We start from the raw sequence: 26567 nt of genomic DNA, 5'->3' as shown, positions 1-26567 counted from the left end.
TGGCCCAGAAGTTCCTTTCAGATAAGGTGACTTATTAACTGTTCTTTTCTGTATCCTCTGGGTTTGAAACTCTTATCTTTGAGTCAAACTGAGTTTCTATTCCACTTACTGGAAGGGGAATAATTTGAGTCTGGGGGTAATTATTTTTCATCCCTACACTTGATCCACTCATCAACTGAGGGACATCTGGCTTAGTTCCATATCTTTGCTATGGTAAATAGTGCTGCAATGAACATCATTGTGCTAGTGGATTTAGTATGTCCTTTTTTCTGGACAGTTGGGTAAATGCCAAGTAGTGGAATTGCTGGTTCATAGGGGAGCTCTATGTTTAGTCTTTGAGGAACCCGCCATACTGCTTTCCATAGTGGTTGAACGAGTTTGCACTCCCACCAACAGTGTAGTAGTGATCTCTCCTGGCCACACCCCCTCCAGCCTCTGTTGTTATTAGTTTTCTTGATCCTGGCCATTCCAACTGGAGTGAGGTGGTTATCCAATTTTTCTGCCTGAGTTATGAGGATAAGCTAAGGTGGTATACACATAATCCTTTCTTCATGGGAAACAAGCATGGGAGAATCACTGTCTGGGTAGAAGTTAGCAAGAACTTTTCTCAAAAAACAGAGGCTGATGCCAGGAGTTTGGCTTAGAAAACAGAAGCTGATGCCAGGAGTTTGGCTTAGTGATAGAGTGCTTGCATAGCATGCACGAAGACCCAGGTTCCATTCCTTTGTACCACACACATAGAAAAAGCTGAAAATGGTTCTGTGCCTCAAGTGGTAGAGCTCTAGCCTTGAGAAAGCCCAGAACAGCACTCAGGCCCTGAGTTCAAACCCCAGCACTGCCAAACAAACAAACAAAAAATCAGAGGCTGAGTTTTGAGTTTCATCTCTGTCACTTGGTGAGGCAGAGGCAGGAAGATCAGGATGCAAAGCAACCACTAGAAAAAGCTATTGAGACACCATAAGAAAAATAAAGAGAACAAAACAGGCTTGAGGCTTAGCTCAGATATGCAAAGAACTTGCCTAGCAGGTACAAGACTCTGAAATGAAACCCCAGTCAGCAAAAGAAAAAGTTAAAAAGGACCCAGATTTGAAAAGTACATCACATGAAGTATCTTCCTTTAAAAAATAACAATCTATCCTTCCATAAAAGGAAATTGTTTTAGCTTAGTAGAGGAGAACATCAAGAAATTATGTTACTGTTTTGTGACAACTTATCACCATTAGAGTGGCAAATTGGGTCATCTATATGTTGGAAAGTCCCTCACTTGCTGTAACAAATGGTGAAAGAGGAGTTTTAAATTGATCTGGAAACTTCCACTCCTTTTATGTTTCTAACATGTACTGGGAAAAATTTGCTTTATTCCTTTGCTAAATACTTCCAGTTAAGAAAGCATGGCTAAAGAAATACTATTACATTGAAGAAGAATTTTCTGGCAAGTAATTGCCATGTATTAAAAAAAGTCTAAAAATAATATGATTTTTTCAAGAGGACATAGTATTCATTAGGAACAATTAGTTTACACTGAGATCCTTGGGGCAGGGGGGAAGAAAACTGAGAGTTTCTAAATAAAATTTCAAGATAAATAGAACAATATATAAAACATAGGAATAAAAAAATGTGGCATAGAGAACGGATGAAGCAATGATATGCTATTTTTCTTTAATCTTTTAATCCATGATTTTAAGAATAAAGAAGCTTAGTAATTCTTTAAGCTTTTCAGGAGAGTATCCAAATATCACATTAAATAAAAGTAGAAAGTTCATAGCAATTATACAAACATACGTTTAGACTTATCTCCTAAGCTCGCACACATCATTGAAAGAAGCACAAAAATTCCACAAATTAATAAATGATAATTCTAAATATGTAGTCACTTGTAAGTAGTAATTCCTTCAGGGCAAGCAACTACATTATTTGTAACTTAATTTTCTGTAATCACCACATTGCCTTACAGAGTGTTATGAACTATGACTAATTACTGATTAAAAAGCATTTGAAAATTCAGTGTGTTAATACTAATGCTAAATAAATGTATCACAATAACATCAAATGTGTACTTATACCAATTGCCCCTTGCAAGTGATCAATGAAGTAAGTAAACATATAATTGTGTTATTGGCTATGCTAGTATATATTGTAAATTGTCAAAAATTCATAATTATGTTCTACAAGTCTAAATACAGACTACATTCAATTAATAATGCTCATTTTTTATGTAAAATTGAGTCCTGGAAATAATAATTAAATGTGGAAAAATATTTTGAGTTTAGGAAATAGTTCACTATTTTAACTTAGGAAACTGCCCCAGTATTGGAAGAGTGGAATATTTTAATATTGCACTAGTATAATCTATCTATCTATCTATCTATCTATCTATCTATCTATCTATCTATCTATCTATCTATCTTTATATAAGAATTAGGGGGCTGGCAGCACCCAGGCACCTGATAGCCATAGGAGATAGCCCATCCCTGGGCATAACCAATCTGAAAGAGACTTTTCTGGGCCTTAAACAATCCGAATCCAACAAGGAGTTTGGGCCAGATAGGAGCAGCCAAGGACCCATGTAAGCAAAGGACCAGAAGGAGGAGCAGCATTTCTGTTGGCCTTAACCAAGACTGTAGTTGAGCATGTTTGGCCTTCAGGAGCTGCTCCTTTCCTGAGAGTACTCATAAGGACCGAGACTGGTCATATGGCCTCAGAGCTCACACTGTGACAGGACTGGGAGCCAGCCTCTAACACCTGTCAGGCAGGCCTTGTCTGACTCTGGGACTAAAAGATGTCAGAGAGGTGAGTCCAGGAGGTGTGCTGGACACACAGGAGAGAATTAGGCAAGTTAGGACTAGAATATAGTAACAAGAATATAGTTTTCACTCTGCTAAGCTTTATTAAATCAATAAACTATGTTGCATTGTAAAAAAAAAAAAAAAAAAAGAATTAGGGGGTTGGGTTTTTAGCCTAGTGGTAGAGTGCTTGCTTAGCACGCACAAAGACTCGGGTTCGATTCCTCGGTACCACATACACAGAAAAAAGCTGGTAGTGGTGCTGAGGCTCAAGGACTGTCCAAGGGCAGTGCTCAGACCCTGAGCTCAAGGACAGGACTGGCAAAAAAAAAAAAAAATAGGATCATTTTTGCAAGCAGAAATATCCCAGTGGAGCAATTTTATTAGATTTAGCCAAGTAACATTCTCCATATGCTTCTAATGCTCAATGATGGTGGTAGAATTGTCACCATTCATTGGTAAATTGGAAATGCTATTGTCCTACCTAAGTTTAATAAAGGCATGGTTATTATAATCAACTTTAAGGAAAATTAGCATAGAAATAAAATTAAAGCACAAAAGTTAAGAAATCCTACAAAAAAAGATAAATGTTAACTCATAATCACCGAAAACTGTCCCTGAGCTCTTTTAAAATCCATGTCTGACTTTTGAGTGGTTAATTGGAGATTAGAGTACTCACGTAGACTTTTCTATGCTAACTGATTTCTAGCTGTGATCCTCAGATCTCAGCCTCCTCAGTAGTGGAGATTACAGGTGTCAGCCACCATCATTGGGCAAGGATGATGGATTTCTTATTGCAAATATTGGGCTAAGTCCTCTACCTTTACATGTAAAATGTTCATAACTGTTACTTGCCCTAATAATTATACACCTATAATCACATTTGTTCTTCAGTGGCTTGTGATCTATACATTTAGCAAATTGCTCATGGAAATCCTCTTTTCTTATGTAATTGGTTAGATATGAGCCTTTTAATTCTAGCTGCATGATGGAGGGCATTGTTTTAAACCTGGGTTGAGATGCTTCTTATATTTTCTAGAAGCAATCTCACAAAGTATTTAAAATAAAAACAATGCTTTTAATTTCTCTATTATTTGTGACAATGTACCAAATAGAAGCTGCTAGTTGAAGAGTAGGTATAACCAGATGCTGTCAGCATGAAAAGTTTCATATTGTATGTTTTTTAAAAAAAATATTTCCTGGTTGGCTCCCAATAATTTACAGATTTAATGTTTGTAGGGTATTATTCACACATAATCCCTTAAAGTATTTTGCACTCTTCACCATAGCCAAGATATAGGAGCAGATCACACAGCCTTCAATGGATAAATGTATCAACAAAATATGGTATATATACATATATAGTATATATACATATATATGGAATATATATAATGAAACTTTGCTGATCTTTTACAAATAATGATATTGTTCCATTGATAAGGAAATTGAGAAACTTGAAAAAAATATATTTTAAGTGAAATAAGCCAGATCCAAAGACACAAAAGTTGCATGGTTTCCCTCATTTATGACAGAAACCTATCTATCATCATCCTATTTTTTTAATCTATCATCCTATTTTCTGCCAGTCTTGGCAAAACCTATAAATCTATAAATAAACATGTTGGTTTATATGCAAGTGATTATAAATCAATTCACTGAATTATGATAGACTTTATGAAGAGCTTAAAAGGTAAAATCTTTTAAAAAGACTGGCTCAAAGCCCACCAAAATCAATGCCAGGGAATGAATACATACAAGCAAGAGGGTAAAGGGCAAGGGAAGAGGCATAGCTGAATGAAGGGAGAAAGGGGAGAAGAATGCATTGTATATACCACAAAAATCCATTGTATATACTACACAGTTAAGAAAAGTAAGGGAAGGAGTGAATCAAAGCAGAGAGAGAATGCTGAAGGGGTAACAGTGGTCAAGATGCTTTGTGTTCATATGCTTCATAATATATGGGACCTCCCTTGTACAGGTAACTAAAATTAATTTATTAAGAAAAGGATGCCGTAGTATTGTTCCTGTTCTCTTTCTTCAGTGCTGTTGTTACTGTATCTGACTTTGTTATCTGGTATATTATATATATATATATATATATGTTGATTTATTTGAAATATGGAAGGTAAGAAGGAAAACAAGATGATTGGGAGGGGTGGAGGGAGGGAGATAGGGACAAAAACATGAGAAGGGTTATCAATGTGTGAGATATAATGTACTTACTACCTGACCAATGTAACTGTAACCCCTCTATAAATTATCCTGACAATTAAAAAAAAGAAAGAAAGAAAGGGATGTTATAGTATGTTCCTGTTATCTTTCATCAGTGCTGTGGTGGTCTTTCCTCTCAGATGGTTCTCAGTTACTTACTGACTCTACAGTCGTCTTGATAATGTTTCCAAGGATCATTTGAAAATAATCATTCTTGCAAATACTTCCATTTGTCCTCTGCATTATTAGCAGCCATTCTATATTTAAAATGTGTTAACATGGAAACAATAGAGCTCTTTTATAAACAGAAACACATATCAAAGGCATACAGGGATTAAATGTTTGAGAATATATAATTAGATATATGCTAATATATGTGTGTTACCATTAAGTCATTTTATTCTAGCCTTAACAAGGATTCTACATGATACTTCTCATTGTATATGACATACATCATTCCTTAAGTTGGAGCTATAAAATCAATTGCTGTCAAAGAGAATACTTTGAAAAGGGAAAACAATTAAGGGATAACTTCACAATGGATAGAACGGGCAAACATTTGCTTAGCCAATGATCATGCTTGGCATCAACTATGATGAGTCATGCTGATGAAAGTACCACTAACAGAATATGATGAGAATAGTACTTTTCGTAAGAATCCATAGAGAGAAGTCACACAATGCATTTTAGAAACATGATAAAATATTTGATTATTCTTAAAAATTTTAAGGTAATCAAAACAAGAAATGCCTGAAAAATATTTTTATACCACTAGAGTCTACAGAGATGGTAATAATAGCTAAACACTTTGGTATTTTGCATAGGATCTTCAAAGAGAGAAAAAAAAGACATATAGTAAAATCAAGGAAATCTGTAAAGAAGATTTCATTGATAAGAATGTACCAGCACTATTTACAAATTAAATGCAATATCCATCAATATCCCAATGTCATTCTTAAAGAAATAGAAGAGGCAATCCAAAATTTCTCATGGAATAATAAAAAGACCCCGTATAGCAAAAACAATTCTTAGCAGAAAGAACAGCGCAGGAGGAATTTCAGTACCAAACTTTAGACTCTATTACAGAGCTATAATTATCAAAACAGCTTGGTACTGGCACAAGAATAGGCCTGAAGACCAATGGAATAGAACTGAGGACCCAGATATTAAACCACAGACCTATGACCACCTAATCTTTGATAAAGGAGCCAAAAAATAGAATGGAAGGAAGACAGCCTCTTCAACAAGTGGTGCTGGCAGAACTGGTTAAACACCTGCAGAAAACTAAAGTTGGATCCTTCTTTGTCACCCTGCACCAGGATTAACTCCGAATGGATCAAAGACCTCGAGGTAAAGCAGATACACTGAAAACTTTACAAGAAGGAATAGGTTTCCTTGGCACAGGTCAAAATTTTCTTAATAAGGACCCAGAAAACAACAAATCAGAGAAAGGCTGGATAAGTGGGACGGCATTAAACTGCAGAGCTTCTGTATGGCACAGGATATAGCTAGCAAACTAACTAAAAAGCCTACAGAGTGGGAAAATATCTTCACTGACCATATAACAGACAAAGGCTTCATATCTAAAACATATCAACAGCTCAAAAATTTGAATCTCTCCAAAACTAATATCCAAAGAAACAACCATCCCATTAAAAGATGAGCCAAAGGGACCGGGAGTTTGGCCTAGTGGTTAAAGTGCATGCCTAGCATGCATGAAACCCGGGTTCGATTCCTCGGTACCACATACATAGAAAAAAGCCGGAAGTGGTGCTGAGGCTCAAGTGGTAGAGCTCTAGCCTTGAGAAAGTCCAAGGACAGTGCTCAGGCCCTGAGCTCAAGCCCAGGACTGGCAAAAAAAAAAAAAAAAGATGAGCCAAAGACTTAAAGAGAATCTTCTCTGAAGAAGAAATTAGAATGGCCTATAGACACATGAAGAAGTGCTTGACATCTCTGGCCATAAAAGAAATAAAAATCAAAACAACTCTAAGATTCCACCTCACTCCAGTTAGAATGGCCATGATCAAGAAATCTAATAACAACAGGTGCTGGAGGGGATGTGGCCAGGAGGCATCACTGCTCCACTATTCGTGGGAATGCAAACTCCTTAAGCCACTATGAAAAGCAGTATGGCAGTTCCTCAAAAGACTAAACATAGAGTTACCCTACGACCCAGCAATTCCACTACTTGGCATTTACTCACTTATCCAGAAACAAGGACATACTAAATTCACTAGCACAATGATGTTCATTGCAGCACTATTTACCATAGCAAAGATATGGAACCAACCCAGATGTCCCTCAGTTGATGAGTGGATCAACAAGATGTGGTATTTGTACACAATGAAATTCTATGCCGCTGTCAGAAAGAACGACATTGCCCCATTTGTAAGGAAATGGAAAGACTTAGAAAAAATCATATTAAGTGAAGTAAGCCATACTCAAAGGAACCTAGGCTCAGTGGTTTCCCTCATTTGTCATAATCATAGAAACCTTGGGCTCTTCTAGAAGAGATTTATAATAGAGCAAAACCTATATACATAAGGCCATATAGTATGATGCTAAATGAGAGGACCTCCAGGATATAGAAGCAAAAGCCACAGAATTGTTGTCCTTAAGGTCCTCAGTGTATTTTATTTCTCACCTCTTTTGCTGTTCCTTGGTTATCTCATGTTGTTACAGTTTTTCCCTCGTTATCTGATATACTGTATATATTTTTATGTGGTTATTTGGGATAGGGAAGGAGGGAAAACAAGATGCGGGGGTGGCAGGAGGGACAAAGACATGAGAAAGTGTATCAGTTTTTGTGAGGTAATGCACTTTCTATCTGGTGAATATAAAGCAACACTTCTATTAATTACAATAATATGTATATATATATTCATTGATCTTGACAATGTTAAATGCATGATTCACATTCAATGGTATGTACAGGGACTCTTCCATATTCACAATTTTTGCAAATCAAAAGGCTTTTTTGTTTGTCTTGGGTCTTGAACTCTGAGCGTGCAAGCTGTCCCTGAGCTCTTCAGCTTAGGACCACCGCCCTACCCCTTGGACTGGACATTGTCCCTGGGCTATTCAGCTCAAGTCTACTCCCCTACCACTGGAGCCTCAGTTCCACTTCTGGTTTTCTGGTAGTTAAGTGGAGATAACAGCCTCATGGACCTTAGTGTTGAGGCTCGCTTTGAATCGCAATCCTCGGAACTCAGCCGCCTGAGTATCTAGCATTACAGGCATGAACCATTGCACCCAGCTTCAAAAATCTTTTTAAAGTTAAAGTGGTGTTTTAAAAAAAATACATATGTAACTTTTCATGTGACTTACCTTTTATAATTTCTTCTTTGACACAATAAATTAAGAACAAAAAACATATTAGGTGACAGGCCTGGGACATTTTTCCTATGTCCACACCATTAAGCAATTCCATCATTACCCTTTTTTTTAAGTAGAAAAGTAAAACAAACAAGAAGCCATACTTCCAGGATTTGGGATTGACTCAGAGTCATGAATAACTATTGTGTATATGTGAATTAGCAATGTATATACAATTTTAGAGTATATTTAAAGTTCCTAGGAATTTTCACACTTTCCTAATTCTATTAATTGTATCCTAATCCACTCCCACCCTCTTCAACTTCCAATTGTTGGCAGAAAGGGAATGTCTATTTATATATGTACATATATATAGAGAGAGAGACCATGAAATTTATGTATACAGCTTGAACAATGGAATATATTTAAAGATCAAGTAGATATTGTCACAGTGTATATTTAAGATTCAATACATTGTGCAACAAGTCATATGAGATTTTTATCAGCTTTTTTATAGCTTTTTCATCCTTAGATGTTGATGTTTATTGAAGCATCATCATCGTCATACCACACTGATTTGCTCTTAGGAACTATATCATGAGCCATTTTCTCTTTGTGCTTATGTTAAATCTGAAATATTTAACTAATGGTCTTTTTCTGCCATAGTAATCTATTATCATCTTCATATTTCACATTCATTTATTTTTCTTATTCTTTTAAAGTCTTTAAATATGAGCATATAGACATTTCCATTATCTGCTACTTTGTAATACATTCCCAGAAAATTTAGAGAATATATATTCAGGGTCACATGTTTTCATTGTTTCTATGGATTGAATCTCTATTGCAGGGTAGAATTCTCTCATTAGTATCTCACTTTATTCAAAGTTTTTGATAGTCTGTGTTCTCAATTCATGGTCTGGTTAGAAAGATCACATGTCTGATAGGAAAGGGGAGGGGGAAATTAAGGTGATGACTGGCAGGGATTGGAGAGAAGTAAATGGGGACAAAAACATGAGAAGGGATATAAATGTGTGGGAAGTAATACACCTACTATCTGGTGAGTGTAACTGTATCCCCTCTATACATTACCCTGACAATAAAATTTAAATGAAATAACAGAAACTTCAAATATGAAAAAAGAAATATCTCATGTCTAAGTTTCTTCAGAGTTTATTTAATTCATTTCTTAAAGCCATTAGGCTAAAATCCCTTTATTTCTGGCTATTCAAGGTTGTCTTCAACTTGGAAAAGCTCTCTGTAGTTTCTACAGGAAACAACAGAAAGTGTGTAAGTTGAAAACTATCCTTCTCTTTTTTCCAATTATCAGTGATGATGCATCAAATGGAAATATCTAGTTGAAGAACAAGTGAAAGCAATGTCAAGAAGGTAACAGCTATTAAGCACTCTGACAGTGTGAAGTATTTTAAGCTCCCGCAAACTTTATGCTGATCAACAGAAGCTCAAGAAAGAGGATGTGCCAAGCACTTTCAGACCCCAGTGACAAGTAGCATAACCTTCACAGAACTGACAAGTTTTTGACATCTTCTTAGCGATGTAAATATTGCTTAAAATAAAAAGATGGCAGACGACTACTGGATGATGTTAGTTTGTGGGTATGAAAGTAGAAACTGAAGTCTATTATGAAATCAATCTCTTTCCCCTCCCTTTTTTATTTTTACTGCTGAAACTAATGGCATAGAACTGCAAAAGAAAGAAACAAAGAGAATTGTGTTTATGAGCTTACAATTTTTAAGATAAGTGCCTTTAAGATTCCAGAATGAAGTCGCAGAGCAAAATTACAACCATGTTTTGAGAGCCTTCCAATGAGCTGTTTGCAATACCCTAATAAATGCTCTCTTCTGAGCTCAAGCATTTCTGTTTTGTTTCTGCCAATGCATTTGCATGTTGTCCCAGAGACTAAGGGATCAGTTAGAAGTACAAAAGTCCAGGGCAGCTGGAGTAGATACAGATTCACAAATCCATCTTTCTCCGTTTGAACAGCCTATTAAATTCTTAGGCAGCTGCTTGCTCTGAATGAGTTTCACTTTTCTAAAATGTATTATTTGAAAATAGTAAGTATATATGATTTCTGTGCTCTTTAACCACTCTCATTATTATTATTTTCCATTTTTATTTTAAATTTTATCATAAAGGTGATGTACAAAGAGGTTATAGTTACATAAATCAGGTAACATGTACATTTCTTTCTGAACAGTGTCAACCTTTCCCTCATTCTCTCCAAGGTTTTCCCCTCACTATTCCTTTGCTCACCACTCCCCCAAGTTGTAGAGTTTATTTCCAATATAGTGTCCAATGAGATCACTGCTGAATTTGGTTCATCCTTTGTCCCAAAGTTTCTGTGCTTTGCTTTCTCCTCCCCAAATCAGATAATAATAACGAAAGATGGTAAATTGAAAGGATAAACAAATAATTGAGACACTACAATAAAAATACTTTTGATTCCATTTCTTGGAGTTGGGTTTGATATGCACTATTTCATATGATTATAATTGCATAGGTATTTGAACTCTTATAATCTTCTACGAATATCATTTGTTCTCATGGTGTGAATGTTTCAAGTCCAACAGTAATTATTTGCCTTTTATTATCCATTGTATTTCTTGAAGATTTATATATTTATTTTTAATTTAAATTTTGTCATAAAAGTGACATACAGAGAGGTTATAGTTACATTATTCAGGTAATTATTACTGTTCTTTATAAGCAAGACCAGTCTTTCCCCTTCTGATTCCCCTCCCCACAAGTTTCATTTATCATTTTCTTCTCTCATTTAACTCAACTATTTAGATGTATTGAATATGAAAATTAGCTGAACTCTTCTAGAATATTGTGTCCATTAATATAATAGTCTTGGAGAGCTTTTCCTATCCTTTTTAATTATAACCTTAATTATAAGCACAATTGTATACAATGACATATAGTATCATGCATGAAACAACAAACAAAATCCATTTAATTTTAGGATATAACTATTGATCAACCTGTTCTACCACTATTGTTTAATCAAAAATTTAAATAAAATAGAAGTGGCCAGGCTGAGGAAGGAGGATGAAAATTTCAAGTCCAACATGGATCATACAGTTATTCCAAGCTTCAAAGATAAAAGAATTAATAAAATAAAATGTGGTTGATATACTGATAAAGGCATAGGATAAATTAAGGTCAAATCCTGAGAGATAAATATAACAAAGTATTAGGGCAGTGATGTTGTGGTTCGAAGGGTAGGATGGTAGCCTTAACATGAAGAACTCAGACAGCACGCAAGCCTGAAGTTCAAGTACCACGCCCCCCCCCCAAAAGGGAAATGTTAAATGATAGTTTTCACATTTTTCACATTTTTTCTCTTTCCCTTCAGTTTGCCTTTCTGATGAGCATTTATTCTTATAATTTCTCTGAATCCTGGAAAGTTAATCTGCTTTAAAGGAGCACACAATAGAATTTTTTAATACATTAGCAGTATTGGTTTGAATTCAGTATTTCTATACTCTAAGTTCTTTACCGGTTGACCCATGTCCACAACATTGCTTTACTTTAATTTTGCTGTTTTCTTTTTGCTTTTGGACTGTGTCTCTTGTTTTTGTTTGAATCGAGATTCAGGCTGAAATTGTCCTATCCAGCTCAGGTGATAGACATGTACCATGCTCCACTTGTTTGACATAGTAGAGTTTCAGTAGCTTCTTCCTTGGGCTACTCTTAAATCACAATTCTACCTCTAAGATGCTCCATTTATTTCTGCCTCCAAGATGCCCCATTGCCACCCTGATCCACATTGTACCTGTAACACATTCGTTTTAATTTTTTTCCCTCTCTTTTTCACCCAGTATTGTTATGTGGTAATAGTAAAATTACTGTGAGTAAACTCCTTGTTGAAAGTGAGCATCTTCTGGAATACTCTATGAATGGAGGTTCATTTCTATACTTATAAAACTCCAAATCAACCACATAGGCTGATTACCGCTCATTAGGCTCACTCTTGGAATCCTAGGTACCCACGGAGCTGAAATCAGTGGATTATCATCCTAAAGTAGACAAGAAACTCAGACTTTCTTGTCTACTTTTGGATGATAATACAATGATTTCAAGAAAGTCTGAGTTTCTTGTCTCCAATAAATTACACAGAATAAGGCAGGAGTGGTCCTGTGGCTCAAGTGGCAGAGCATTAGTCTAAAGCAAAAGCTCACAGGGACAGCACCCAAGTTCTCACTGGCACAAAAACAAAATAATGCAAATGAAACATCCCTGCCCCCCACCAAATCATGTCCAACTGGTAAGTGAGAATGTCCATTTCTAATTATATGAAAATACAAACAATTTTCATAAGTTTTAACCATACTCAAATAATGAAAATAATGATAGTTTTCCTAAGGGTTCAGTTTTGTAATATAATTTTATTTTTTACATACTGTGGTTTGGCCATCTGTCATCTGAAACACAGAAACAAGTTCCTTTAATTGCTGATATCTCCCTGGGATGGCTTGTATTCTCAGTGTGGGTTTTGAACTCTCTTCTTCATCAGCTCCCAGGTGATTCAAAAGTAAAAACTCTTTCAGGTAAGCATAATAGATTCTATTTCTGGCAAAACCCATAAAAGGTCTGTTGTTTTAGTTGTAGACAATTCTTGTTTGATGGTTTAATATTTGTACTTTTCAAACTTAGTCTTTAGTCACAACTTGTGGTCTACCTTGCAACTTTTCTAAGAATTAGAAGTTATATTCCCAGATGTGGATAGTACAACAATCAACAATACATAAGGCATTCCAAATATATAAACCAGGCAAAGTAGTATGAATAAGGAATGCAGCAGGGTCAGATTCCCAGAAATCAGAGTACATTTAACTCATTCCTAGTGCTCATGTAGGTGACACGAGCTATGGGTAAATCCAAGATCAATTAGTGATCAATTGGCATGATTTCAAAAGCAAAGCATGGGAGCAGAAATGGTGATTAAAAAAAAAATTCAGACTCTTTGCAGAATCCATAAGTTTTCTTTAAAAATTTCAAGTTCTGGCCATGAGCAGTAGCTCATTCCTGTAATCCTTTCTGTTCTGGAGGCTGAGATCTGAGCATCACGATTCAAAACCGGCCCAGGCACAACAGAATTTGTGACTCTTATCTCCAATTAACCTCTAGAAAATTGGAAGTGGGACTTGGCTCAAGGAAAGGGTGGTAGCCTTGAGCTGAAGAACTTAGAGTCAGCACCCAGGCCGAGTTCAAGCAAAAAAAAACAAAAAACAAAACAAAACAACAACAATAACAACAAAAAAACCATTCAAATTTTGTCTCTTATGTCTCTTTTTGGAAGGCCTTAACATCAGTACTTTTTTTTTTTTTGATCACCTAGAAAGTGTTTTAATGTATGCTCAATGAAGTAACACCAAATCTTACGTAGACATTTAGCTATGTTTTTATTGGACCTTTTTCCTGCAATATCCATTGATTTCTTTGATGTCTGCATCACCATTGTGGTCTTAATCTTTATCTTACAAAGATAAACTTTACTTAGTCATTCACAAATATTTACAAAGATTAGACCAAATCTACAATGTTGTGGATTTATAGTGCTTTTTTTTCACTTAGTAGCACTTCAAGACAGACACTTTGTGACACAAACTTCATTTTTCTTAATCTCCTCTGTAGTCATTAATATAGGATACAAAGAAAGAATTTATTAAGAACTTTTGATTTAATGAGAAAGTATATGGATAATACATGTAGATAAAATAGAAATAAATATTGTAACTTAAATAAGGTATGCTTTAAATATATTTTTTGATGTATCAGAAATTTGTGTGGAAAATTGAAAGTAAGTTTCTTCATGAAATTGCAAATTAGGTTTCACCTGGGTCATGGTTGGTTTTTCATTTGTGTGTGGGGGATGTGTGTGTGTATGTTTGTGTGGTAGGAAAGGAGCATACATGTCAGGATTTCAACTGAATAGAAGCAAGAGATAAAATTACAATAAGTATTAGTAAGAAACTTCTGGTATCAATCATTAATGAATAAATAAATTGTGGTCTTCCTAAATTAAGATTTCTTTTTTATTTTTTGTTATACTGTATCCTCCATTCTTCCAAGAACTGTTGCTGAGTCTGATTATCTGTCGGTTTTACTACCCATGATGGATAAAATTTTCAGTTAGCAATTTTTGTATGAATAATAGCAACAGAAACTAAGCAATCACAGAATATGCTAAAACACAACTGTGAAAAATAATCAGATAACATATATGCTAGGTATACTGATACCCGAATTTGGTGTTGAAGCATATGCAAGGATTAAGCCAAGTGATGAATATTCTAGCCAAAGGAAGCTACCTTTGTACATCCTTAGAGAACAACACGAACTGTATTATTACACTTGGGAATATTAGCAGATCTAGCCCTCCCTAATTCTTCCTTCTTTCTGAAACCAGATAGTGTTATGCCCAAGTCTCAGGACGACCACCAAGAGACCACCGAGAGTCAGATGTTCCCAAATGCAAAAGCAAGGCTTTATTCAGGCGGGCTAGCTCCGGGCCTCTGTCCTACACTCCCATGCAGCGGGAGCCCAGGAGGAAGCCCTGAACAGCTTTTCTACAGGGCTTTTAAAGGCAAAGACTACAGATTTACATCAACACAGCAATCAGCTATTGGAATGAGATAAGGTAGGGGTTAGGGACAGTTCAGGGCAGTTGGAGCTAAGGGGGATTCCTATACCAGTAGAGTCCTAATTAGCTGTCTAAGGGTAGTTTTATGGTTTTAGAAAACAAATGCCATCCCTTGAATTTACATGCGAGTTCTGCTTTGGAAAACAAATGCCATCCCTTGAATTTACACGAGTTCTGGTTAATTTTAACACAGACAGGTCAATTCCTGGGACTTAATGGCACCACAATTCTGTTTCTTTAATTTAGGTGCACTTTTGGGTCACTCACAGTTTACATAAACAATAAGACAGTTGCTGCTTCAGAATGGGGGCGCTTTTTTAGCTCTTCATTCTCCCCTTTTCTTTTAGCCTAGTCAAATCTTTGACTATTTACCTCAGTACAAACGGGGTTATACCAGGTGAGTAGGATCATCAGTTTTATAACTCTGATCCTCTTTGTTTTACTAAGGACACCATTGCATTAATTACACATGGGCCAATCAACAGTAGTAGTAACATTAAAATAATCACCAGAGGTCCAATAATGGCTGAGGATTAGTGAAGTTGCCCAGGGGGACCAGTTGTACAGCCTCTCACCTCATCCTTGGGACCCCTGTCTCTCCCTTTCTCGCTCATCTATACTCTTCTTTACAGCTGCCAGGCTATCTTTTATTACCCCAGTGTGGTTTGCTCAAAAGCAACATTCTTCTCCCATGGTGACACTCAAACCTCTAAGAACAATATATCTAGTCCTCTTCTGTTCTGGAGGACAACTTTAGCTAAGGACCTCAGTGAGTCAATAAGCTTGTCGACTGACTTATGCATACATCTCAGGTGAGCATCTGTTTGGGACCCAAGAATGTCAAAGTCCATTTCTCTGGGACTCTGAAAGTCCAGGATCCTCATACGCTGTCTTCACCTAGGAGTGATGAACCCAGTAGCTCTTTCCTGCTACCTTCACAGTGGTTGGAGTGCTGGGAATCACAGTGCAGGTTCAGTTGAGTGCCAGGGTACTGGAACATGTCTGCAGATCAACTTGTAAGGCCTGTATGGACTGGATTGAATCATGGTTAACAGTGCCAGCCGAGATAACATATGGCTGGGGGGGCTAACAATTGTTATACTTGGGCAGACAGCATTCTCTGGTTTGGAGAGGCATAGAGCATATCCTCCCAGTTCTGCACCTAAGAAAGCCCTCACAACTAGGAAATATCCCTTCACCCATCCAGTCATAATGGCTGCAAAAACCTAGGGGACTTTGAATTTAGTACAGAATGTCCCATCACCAAGAGTTTAGTTCCAGTCCTCTGAGGAAACAACTGTGAGGTGGTGGTGGAATCAGGCAGCACAGCAGCTCCAATGGAATGTCACACCTCCCGCTGGGTTGCCTGCAAATTTCTAAAGAAGTTTAACCTAAGGCCTGACTTTGGTGAATTCTCCCAATGCTTTCCTAGTTGCTTTACCTGAGCACACTCATTTTTGCAGGCTGGCACCCCATTGATTTTTAAGACAGTATAGGGTTGAGAATCCAAAGTAATACCAGGGTGACAACTTTAGTAACCAGATTAAACGAGGCTAGGATTCTCTAGACAGGCACAGAAGACTTGAACCTGTAGCCATTCCCCACAAGTGCAGTCTCCACTCTTGAACATCTGTTACTATTTTTCTCCATGCCTCTAACTTATGCTGTCTTAATTTAAAAAAAACAAAACAAAAAAAAACAAAAAAAAAACAATTCTTTGGTCCCTTTATCTAAAGGGGATTGATGGGTGACGATCCGTCTTCTATAACTTCTTCAGGCTGACTCAGGGGCGTTGTCTCTATACCTAGCCAGGGACCCTAAAAACTTAGCCTATTTTACCAAGAGGTTGCCAAGATTACATATCAGGAGGGATATTTTACTCCAAATGGGAGGTCATGTAAAGCATTTAACAACTGCACAAACTTTTTCTTTGGCTACAACAGTGCAGCTTATTTAGCACCCATTTGCAAAGGCATTTTCCTGATTGTCTGGGGAACTTAATCCCTGCGACTCTAACTATGCTTCAGTTGCCAGATCTAAACAGATAATAGGGACACAAGCCTCACATCCACAAACTTTCCTGAATTTGTGGCTGGTGTCAAATCAAAATTCACTCAGTTAGGACTTTAAACTATCCTCTATCACAGAAGATTGACAAATTCCTGCCCAGTTATGAAAGGCATGGGCATTAGTAAGGCATGCTTACAAACTATTCTATGACCTCCCGGCTCTGATTAATTTTGAATGGCCAAGCACGAGTGACTCTAGAGTCTGACACCATCTCTGCCATCCAAGTAGAGGCTTTCTGCACCTGGAGGCTTTTGTCCCAGTAGTGTCTCTCCATGCAGGGATAAACATCCCATTGGCATTTCACTTTGTTGGTTGCTGGACTTGAACTCGGGGCCTGGGCACTGTCCCTCAACTCTCCAGCTCAAGGCTAGCACTCTGCCACTTTGAGCTCCAAAGCAACTCTTCCCCAGCATTCTGCTGGCAGATTAGACACCACAGTCTCACAGGGACTTTGCTTTGCCCGGGCTGGCTTGAAACTGCAGCTTTCAGATCAATGAGTCCTATAAAAGGCCACGTTACTCCAATTAAAGCAACAAGTGGTCAACACAGAAATAGTCTCTAAGCATGAGCTTACCTGGAACTTGGTAAGAGCCAAAGTTACATCTGAATAAGGATTGCTGTCCTTCTCCATGGGCCAGCTGGAAATTGCTATAAGAGGACTTACAAGAGCAGGCTAAATAGCAATTAAGCAATCATTTTGGTAGTCCTAATTTTCCTTTTTTTTTCTTTCTCTCTCTTGAAACAAACATTTAGGACAACTTCACTTTCAAATTTTGTTCAGAAACCCATTTCCAATGTTCTTTAAAACTTTTACTGATGTTTGCTTGAACAATTAACACTTTAGCCTTTATTTGCATTTGAAAAATCTTTAAGGGCCCAAGAAACCCCCCTTTGCCTTCAGGCTTCCTTTTAGAAGAGTCTTTCTCTCTCTCTCTCTCTCTTTTTTTTTTTTCTGCAGTCTAGATTACTGCCTAGAACTCCAACGACAGTTTAAACTCAAATAAGTTTTCCTTAATGCAAGAACTACAAACATCCTCAGTACACCAAAATTCTAAGTCTGGACTTAGTTTTCTTCTTTTTCTAAAATACGTCCAATTGCAATCCAGTAGCATAAAACCAAATCATACAGAGATAAACTTTTAAACATTCCTTTAAAAATTCTTTTCCCAATTTAATACATTTTAGGAGGCAGTTCAAGAAACACTAATCACATCACCTCTGACAATGATAAACAAATTCTGACACTTATCTCCAAATTGGACCTCAAGGTAATAAATTCCAAATTCCCTAATACCTCTGTGCTAAACAGTCACAATGTTTACAATATAAACAGTTCAATGCATTACAACAACAGATTTTTTTTTTAATTCAGATTTCAGAATCTTTAGAAAAATCCTATTAACCAGTTTCTCTTTAAAATAATGCAATAATCCTTTGAGACACTGTAGAACACTGAAAGCTAATACTTTTCTTGAAGTTTACACTTAGATTTACTCAATTGCCTTAGTGTTTCAAATATGAGCTCATCCATTGTTTTACACAGCATGCTGACAATTTAACCTTGAACTTGTTCACTCACACTCATTCACACACACACATTCATATTCAAAGATCTTAAAGCACGCAAAATTAATATCGGCCGTTCATTTTCTGGAAATTTTTAGTATCATGAGGATTTTTTTTTCCAATCTTATTCTTAGAGGTGACAACCAGGTTTTAAAACAAAGCTTTCTAACAAGGCAACTTAGCTGAAATTTATTCTTCCAGAGCTTGTTTCTGATATCAGACATATTACTTTTTGCAGATGAAAGTTGGGTGGGAGTCTTAAATCTAGGAGAACTAAGACTGCAGTCTGTGTCCTGCCACCAACTGCCTCCAGACTGTCACTTCAGCAGGTTGTTGGGAAAAAGGTAACTGGACTAAGTCTGCAGCTGCTTTGTCTGACTTTGGCTCACGTCAACTGCAGTGAGGGGGAAGGGCCATACCAGGCCCTAGACCTACCCCCGGTGGGGCCAAAACTTTTACTTCCTAGAAATATTCAAATAGATAACAAAGATGTGTGCGTGAGCACACACACACACAAAAACCACATATTTAGAACTGGTACCAATTTCAAAGACAAAACTGCACAAGGAAAAACAAGAGCAAGACAGAGAAGCAGAGGAGGCTTTTAAGTAACTCCTAAACTTCTGATGACATGCCTGGAAAGACCATGGTGCCCTGAACTCAGGAGGTGCCTCTCCTACAGAGATTTCCATTCCCTGGTACCCCGCAGGCAGGGGCCATCCTAACCTACCTACAAAAGGCTCTCAAACAAAACCAGACATTGACTTATAGCAAGAAAATTGGACTTAATCAGATACACTTAACACAAAAACATGAACTCAGAAGAATGTTCTCACCAAACAGCTTACTTAGATTCAGACTTATCTTGCTGGTGGGACTCTCAGACAAGCTCTGTTACCAACAAGAAACCCAGAAGCGGGGTTAAGGTGTCCCTTGACCACCCAGGCCTTAGAGAGCTTGCTGCATCCAACTTTTCCCTCTCTGTTTTAGGCCCACAGTGCACTTTCAAAACAAAACAAAACACAGACATACAGAAGGTCGGCTGATTTCTACTTACCTCCGGAGGCCTTTGCTTTTCCCCTGGGCATCTTTCCCCGCCCAAAAAAAAGTTTGTTAAGAGGAGGGATGGTAAAGACAAACTACTGCTTATCCAATGGGTGAAGGGGGATAGGAAAAAAGGAACAAAAACAATCCTTTATCTCAATAGCATACAAATTATCAGGAATTGATGAAAGACTTGGGAGCCCTGGCCTGGCTGCATAAACCTGTATTTTCCTGGCCCTTTTGGTAACAGAAATAGGGAATTTTGAAGCTGTTTCTATACTAATTTTAATAGCTCCAATTGTTTTTCTGCCAATAGGCCGCTGCTCCATCCATACAGGGGCATATGATTTTCAACTGTGACCCCTAGAATTGAGGGGCAGTTTTATGCCAATTTTTCCCTTGCAGGTGAGAACCTGGTTTGAAACAAAACTTTTTTACAAGACAACTTAATTACATAAGGAATTTAACAAATGGAGAGGTAGGGACAGAGGCAGAATCGTAAAGGGCTTTGAGTTGGGGCCACACACTCTTGTACACGAGCTGTAGATAATCAAACGTAGGCAAAAATTCAACATCATCCAGGTCAGTTAATAGATCAGTCTGGAGACTAGGAACAATGGGTGTGTGTGCGGTGTCCATACATTATTTCAAATGGAGTAAAGCCTAGCTGATAGGGAGAATTCCTTACTCTAAATAGAGCAAAAGGAAGAAGTGACACCCAGTCTGCGCCAGTCTCTAAGGCCAATTTGGTTAAAGTCTCTTTCAGGGTCCGATTCATTGTTTCTACCTGTCCTGAACTCTGGGGTCAGTAAGCACAATGCAACTTCCAATCCGACCCTAGGGCAGAGGCTATTCCCTGACTTACTTTTGAGACAAAGGTTGAAAGTCCTTCCTTCTATTCTTGAGGCATTCTTTGGCCCAGTGCCCTTCTTTCTTGCAATAAGCACATTGGTCACATTGGTTTTTCCCTAATTTCAGTCTTCTATTTTTTTCCTCTGGCTTGCCAATGGTGGCTAGGAGCACCTGCTCTATTTGCCTTTGCTGTCTATCTAAATTCTTCTTTATCTGTCTTTCCTGTCTCCTGTCTCTCTTGTAAAGACACACCTTGCCTGATTGCTACAAAGGGATGCATTGGTGGAAGAAAATCTCTTTCTCTTATTATATACTTTCTCTGCCACAGCTACTAGTTCTCTTAGTCCTTTATGGCCTAGTCATTCCAAGGACTGCAATTTCTTCCTGATGTCTGGTGCTGCCTGGTTAATAAAGGCTAAAATAACTACTTGTCTGCTCTCTTCCAGCTCAGGAAGGTTGCCATGACTCTCTCTAGATAAGCTGCTGGACTTTCAGTAGCACCCTGCTTAACATCCTAAACTTTGGTCATATTAGTAGGCTTGCGAGCTGCAGCCTTGAGACCAGCCAACAGAGCCTGGCGATAGACCTGGAGCCGCTCCTTACCTCCTGCTTCATAGTAGTCCCAGTTGGGGTGTTCAGAAGGGAAGGCTCTGGGTAGGGTCTGTGATGGGGTCTCCCGTGGGGCACGGGACAAGTTTCTTGATGTTTTCTAGGATTCTGTTCCTTTCCTCGGTGGTGAACAGAACTCCCGGGAGCTGCTGACAGTCATCCCACGTTGGCTAGTGGGTAAAGAGAACAGTTTGAAGCAAATGAATTAAATCCTGGGGTTTCTCAGAAAGGGGTGTTCTGAGTATGCCAATTGTAAAGGCCAGTAATAGAACTGTTGCCGACCATCTGCATCCTCAGGACCTAAACGGCGAAGGGGAAGAGCAGCAGAATTAGGAGGAGGTGTAACTCCGAGGCTCTGGCGAGTTGACCGGGCAGGATCCCCTGGAGCGGAGGGCACAACTGGAGCCTTTTCATTTTCAAAGTTCTCCTTCACCGCCTTAGGTGGAGTTAACTGGGGTGGGGAGTATGAAGGGGGAAATGTCTCGTCCTCCATGCTCCCTCCCTGGAGGACGGGCGGGTATAACTTTTCTTTTTCCTTTCTTAATAGTTACATTTTGGTTTTGAGCTGTTTCCTTAACTTCTTTCCAGTGAGCTAGCGTCAAGTCCAAGGGCTAGATGGAGTATTACCCAGGGTTTTCAGTCTCGTCGGTCGTTCAGTCCACAAAATAACAATATGCAAGACAAATATCAAGAAGACACAAAACACACAGGCCTGAGCTTTACAAGACTTACTAGATGGAGATCTCCCACACTGGTCTGTTGACTCCTGTGGAGAAACAGAAGGAGCAGACCCAAGATCAAGGTGGGCCAGTTTAGTCTCGGTTAGGAGACTTCCTGGTCAGTGCTGGTCAAAAACCAGACTGACTTACGCCCTACGAGTACCAATTTACTAGGAAGGGGTTCCAGGGACCCCCTTCTATGAGCAAGGCTTTATTCCTGGGACTTAATGGCACCACAATTCTGTTTCTTTAATTTAGGTGCACTTTTGGGTCACTCACAGTTTACATAAACAATAAGACAGTTGCTGCTTCAGAATGGGGGCGCTTTTTTAGCTCTTCAATAGGAAATGCTTTATTACCTCTTAATAATTACTGGACTTCATACAACTCAATCCATTTAGATTTCTGAGGTTAGGAAGATGTTATATTTAGGATAAAGTTTTGCTTTATTTTGCAGTTTTACCCTATACAAGGAAACAAAATTATATGAATGATGCTACTGTTACTTTCCAAAATTTTGTTTCAAGAGATACATGCTTTATAAAACCACAGCAGGGGCCAGGAGTTTGGCCTAGTGGGAGAGTGCTTGCCTAGCATACACGAAGACCTGGGTTCGATTCCTTGGTACCATATACATAGAAAGTGGTGCTGTGGCTTAAGTGGTACTCTAGCCTTGAGAAAGTCCAAGGAGAGTGCTCAGGCCTTGAGTTCAAGGCCCAGAACTGGCAAATAAATAAATAATCAGAGCAATGTAACACAGATTGTCATTTACTGCTTTCCAAACTTGGTTTTAAAAGTCTATTTTGGTAGTTACAAGGTTCACCAGAAAGGAAACCTGCCACAGGGTTCTAGCACGTTCAGAGGATAGCAAACCGTGGGCCCACAAAAGATGGAGGTGCACAGAGGTGCAGGACCACAGCAGATGCAGAAGTGACCAGAGGGCCTGGGAGCCTTTGCTGACTCACAGGTGATTAAATAGTCAGATGATTACTGGTTTCTGGTGTGAAGAGGTAGGGGATAGGGCCTATTCTCCCAGGCACATCCAACAGTCTTTGCATATAGTAATAGTGACTTTTGTTAGATTCCTGTCGTATAATTTTTCCTCTCAAAATGAATTTACCTGGATGATGGTAAAAGTCGTATATGCACAAAGTAATATCTCCAGTCTAGGAACTAGTGGCTGACTTCTATATTCATAGCAACTCGAGAGGCTGAGATCTAAGGATTACAATTTAAAGTCAGTCTAAAGACCCTATTTCTAATTAGCTAGCAAAAGATATTGTTGCTCCTCTCTGGGGCAGCAACACAGGAACGGGGAGGGACACACAGGGCCAGCCTGTAGTCCCCCGGGAGCCGAGCGAGATGGTAAGTGTCGAAGACCCAGCCCTCCCCCAATCACCGGGGAAGGAAAAACCACGCTGAGTCAGAAGTAGTGTTAACCATGAAAGCGCATCAGATCTCTCTGCTGATCTCTGCTGATCTCTCGTTCTCTCTGATGCTCTCCTGCTTTATTGCGTCAGACAATTAGTTATATACCGTTAGGGTAGGAGAAGGTGGGCACTGGGAAGCTAGCCAATAGGAAAGGGCCTCTGTGCTACCACTAAGGGTCTGGGTGGGCTTTCAGGTAGTGGGCAGGACAGGTGTAGGAAAGCGCGCGAGACTTGAGCTGCTGCGAGACCCGCGAAACTGCGGGGGGTTCAATCGAGTCACGTACACAGCCTTAAGAGAGGTATGCAAAAGACCAAATGCCTGGACAAAGCCCTTTAATTGCAGCTGAGCCAGAATCAGGCCTCAGAGATGGAGGCTAGGCCCCAACAAGATATTAATTAATTAATCAAATTACTGAAATCAACAAATTGCTTAATGTAGAGTACCAGCTATGTCCAGCTATGAACACCAAAAGAAACAAGCAAGCAAACAAAAAAGACAAAAAGGATGAAAGAGAAAACAAAAAAAGTTTTTAACTATCTTTCCAATAAGCTTCATTTTAAAAAATTAAAAAAGAAAATGAGACGTAAATAGGAATTATTTCCAAAGCTTAAATTTTAGCATCTTTCTCTCTTTTTCACATTCTTTCTGTGTATGTAGGATGAAGGTAAGGAAGTTACTTACTTAGACTAGAGCTGTATCACCTTGAGTTCTTCAAACTGTAATAGCAATCTTCACATAGAAGAGAAAGATAAGTGTTACCTTTTCTCTTTTCAGGGATTGAGAGCTGGTTCTATTCAAAAATCTTAAAGAGAGTTGAAATAGGCTAATGTTTGCACTTAAGTGTTGAATTGCATAATAGCCAAAGGCAATTTGAGAGATAATTAGAAAGATTGAAATGTAAATAAGATGTCACTCTATCTCTTCTTGAGAAACTCTCCAAATAGTAAAATGCATAGGGAAATTTCTTAAGTGTGTCATTTCCTTCCTTTTACATTTTTTCTCTGAAGTGGCCTCTACTTTCCTCAGAAGAAGTCTTAGAAAATGAGTTCCAGAAACCAAGAAAAGCTCTACTCAAGAATATTACTACTTTGTACATGCAAGCAATCCTCTACTCAGTTCTGTGCTTATTATCCAGGCCTTACCAGCTGAGCAGGAAGGGAAAAGTTGTCTCCCAGAGGCCACTGATACAGCTTAGCACCTTGTAAAAATGTCTCTAAATGATGAGAATGAATTTTCTGGTAACATTCCCTATTCTGGTACTTCTTGTGCAACCAGAATCAATACAGTTGACAAAGACAATTGTGAGAAGTTGTTTCATAAGCATCTACCTTACTGTCCACTTGGGGTCATCTATTTCCATCTTAATAGTACTTGATTAGAGTTCTTTCGCTCGATCTGGATGAATTATAATGCTCAGAGAGCACTACCAAAACATTTTTCTGAAAATTAAAATGAAAACTCAATATGTTGGTCATTCCCTTACTTAACTGGTCTAAATAGGTAGGGGGTGGGAGGAGGTGTGACCTGGGTGGCCCATGATGTGGAAAAGAGGCAGTACCTGCCTGCAGGGGTTCCAGTTGCCTAGGTAACACAGATAATTGGGTGGAAGCTTTAACAGGATTAAGCAGGAGCAAGTTTCTGCTCCAAGAGCCTGAGGAGGGGGGTGGGGTCCGCACAGGGACCTTCCCAGATGGACCACATATGTACTTGACAAACAATATCTAACACAATTCTCAAAAGTAAAAATGTGCCAGGCAGGTATAGTGGCTCACACCTGTAATCCTAGCTACTCTGAAGACTGAGAACTGAGGATCAAGGTTCAAAGTCAACCCGGGTACAAAAGGACATGATACTCTTCATCTCCAATTAATCTATGGAAAATGCTAGGTGTGGCTTGGCTGGAGGGTAGGGCTGAAGAGCTGAAGAGCTGAAGAGCTGAAGAGCTCAGGGACAGTGACCAGGCCCAGGGGCAGGGTGTTAGCCTTGAGCTGAAGAGCTCAAGGACAGCAAAGCCCAGTCCAAGTTCTAGCCCCATCTGTGACCCAACCGCCCCCCCCCAAAAAAAAATTAAACGTAAAAATGTGTGGAGGAGGTACAAGTGTCCTCTTTACAGGACAGAAAACAAGATCAGAGAAAAATTTTATATTAAACGCTGTTAAAGAGCTAATAAATGACTCAGCATGAAAAGTGGCCTCTAGGAAAAGCAGACTGGGAAAATCGATCCTTTTCTCTGAACATGTTCTAAACCCTTTCAAAAAAAAAAAAATGCCATTTAAAGAACAAAACCTGTTTAACAAGCAAAATGTGGCCCTCACAAAAAAGTATGAATGTGATGAAAGGCAAATTTATATTTTAATATTTTTTACTATTTGTTGCTAATCCATTTTTAGGTTTGCATTTTTTTTTAATTTGTAAGTCTGAGATATTTTTAAAGATTGTGCTCTTGATAAAGCAGCTGGGCATGGAAGAATTATCTAGTTTGAAATGTCAATATTGCCATGGTTGACAAGCTTATGGAAAAGGCCAGAATAGGGAATTCATTTCCTCTGGAAAAAAAGCCAACCTAAAGAGAAAGAGATGGATGTTATTGGCTACATTTACACAGTTCCAGCTTCAAAATTTATCCATTTGATAATTTACTTATCTTGCTCCATTGAGGAAAGAGTAAAGAGGGCTGACTTCCTGTTACACTAATTACTAACCCTAACAAAACAGGGGGGTAAAGGGAAAGGATGTTCCTTTATTCTACCTCCTATTTACACAATAAGAGTTTGCATTTTCTCAACTGATTCTCACGGAGCAGGACCACAGTAGATAGTATTAGGGTCCATTAACTTTATTTAATTAGTGCTCAGAAGCATAATAAGGCTTTTACTTTCATTTAAGTCTAGCATACATACATACACACACGCACAAGTGATCAATTGCTAGTATTGTTTCACCTCCGCTAAATCTTTAAGCTCTATTTGAATATACATACAGGCTTTTCATAGAGGAGGAAAAAGAAAAAAATAATATAAATTTCAGAAGACATACTTGCTTTATTGATTAAAAAATTTAAATATGGTTTGACTCCTTACTGCAGTGTCTCAGACGTACTTAATTAGCCATATTGGAGAAAGATAGAAAAAGAGAGGAGATAGGCATTGATTGTGGTCATAACAATTGGAGTTTTGAAGTCTGAAGCAATATAAAAGTTAGATTAGAAAGTAGCCACCAGGGGCCAGGAGTTTGGCCTAATGGTAAGAATGCTTGCCTACCATGCACAAAGACCCAGGTTCGATGGTACCACAT

The 26567-nt window shown here is 38.3% G+C and overlaps 1 long non-coding RNA gene across 1 annotated transcript; it reads right to left on the bottom strand.

Annotated features, from left to right (window-relative positions):
- Positions 1–12781: 12781 nt before the first annotated feature.
- LOC150056863 (uncharacterized) lies at positions 12782–24785 on the bottom strand. Its single transcript, XR_016536999.1, has 3 exons — positions 24416–24785; positions 23955–24002; positions 12782–12852 (listed from the first exon to the last, which is right to left on the bottom strand). It is a non-coding gene; the product is annotated as an uncharacterized LOC150056863 (long non-coding RNA).
- Between the last annotated feature and the right edge of the window lie 1782 nt (positions 24786–26567).

This window comes from Megascapheus bottae, chromosome 11 (assembly GCF_031878675.1).
Source record: "Megascapheus bottae isolate mThoBot1 chromosome 11, mThoBot2.hap1, whole genome shotgun sequence".
NCBI lineage: Eukaryota > Metazoa > Chordata > Mammalia > Rodentia > Geomyidae > Megascapheus > Megascapheus bottae.
Note: the sequence above shows the minus strand (reverse complement) of the source record. Positions and strands in the feature narration are given on the sequence as shown.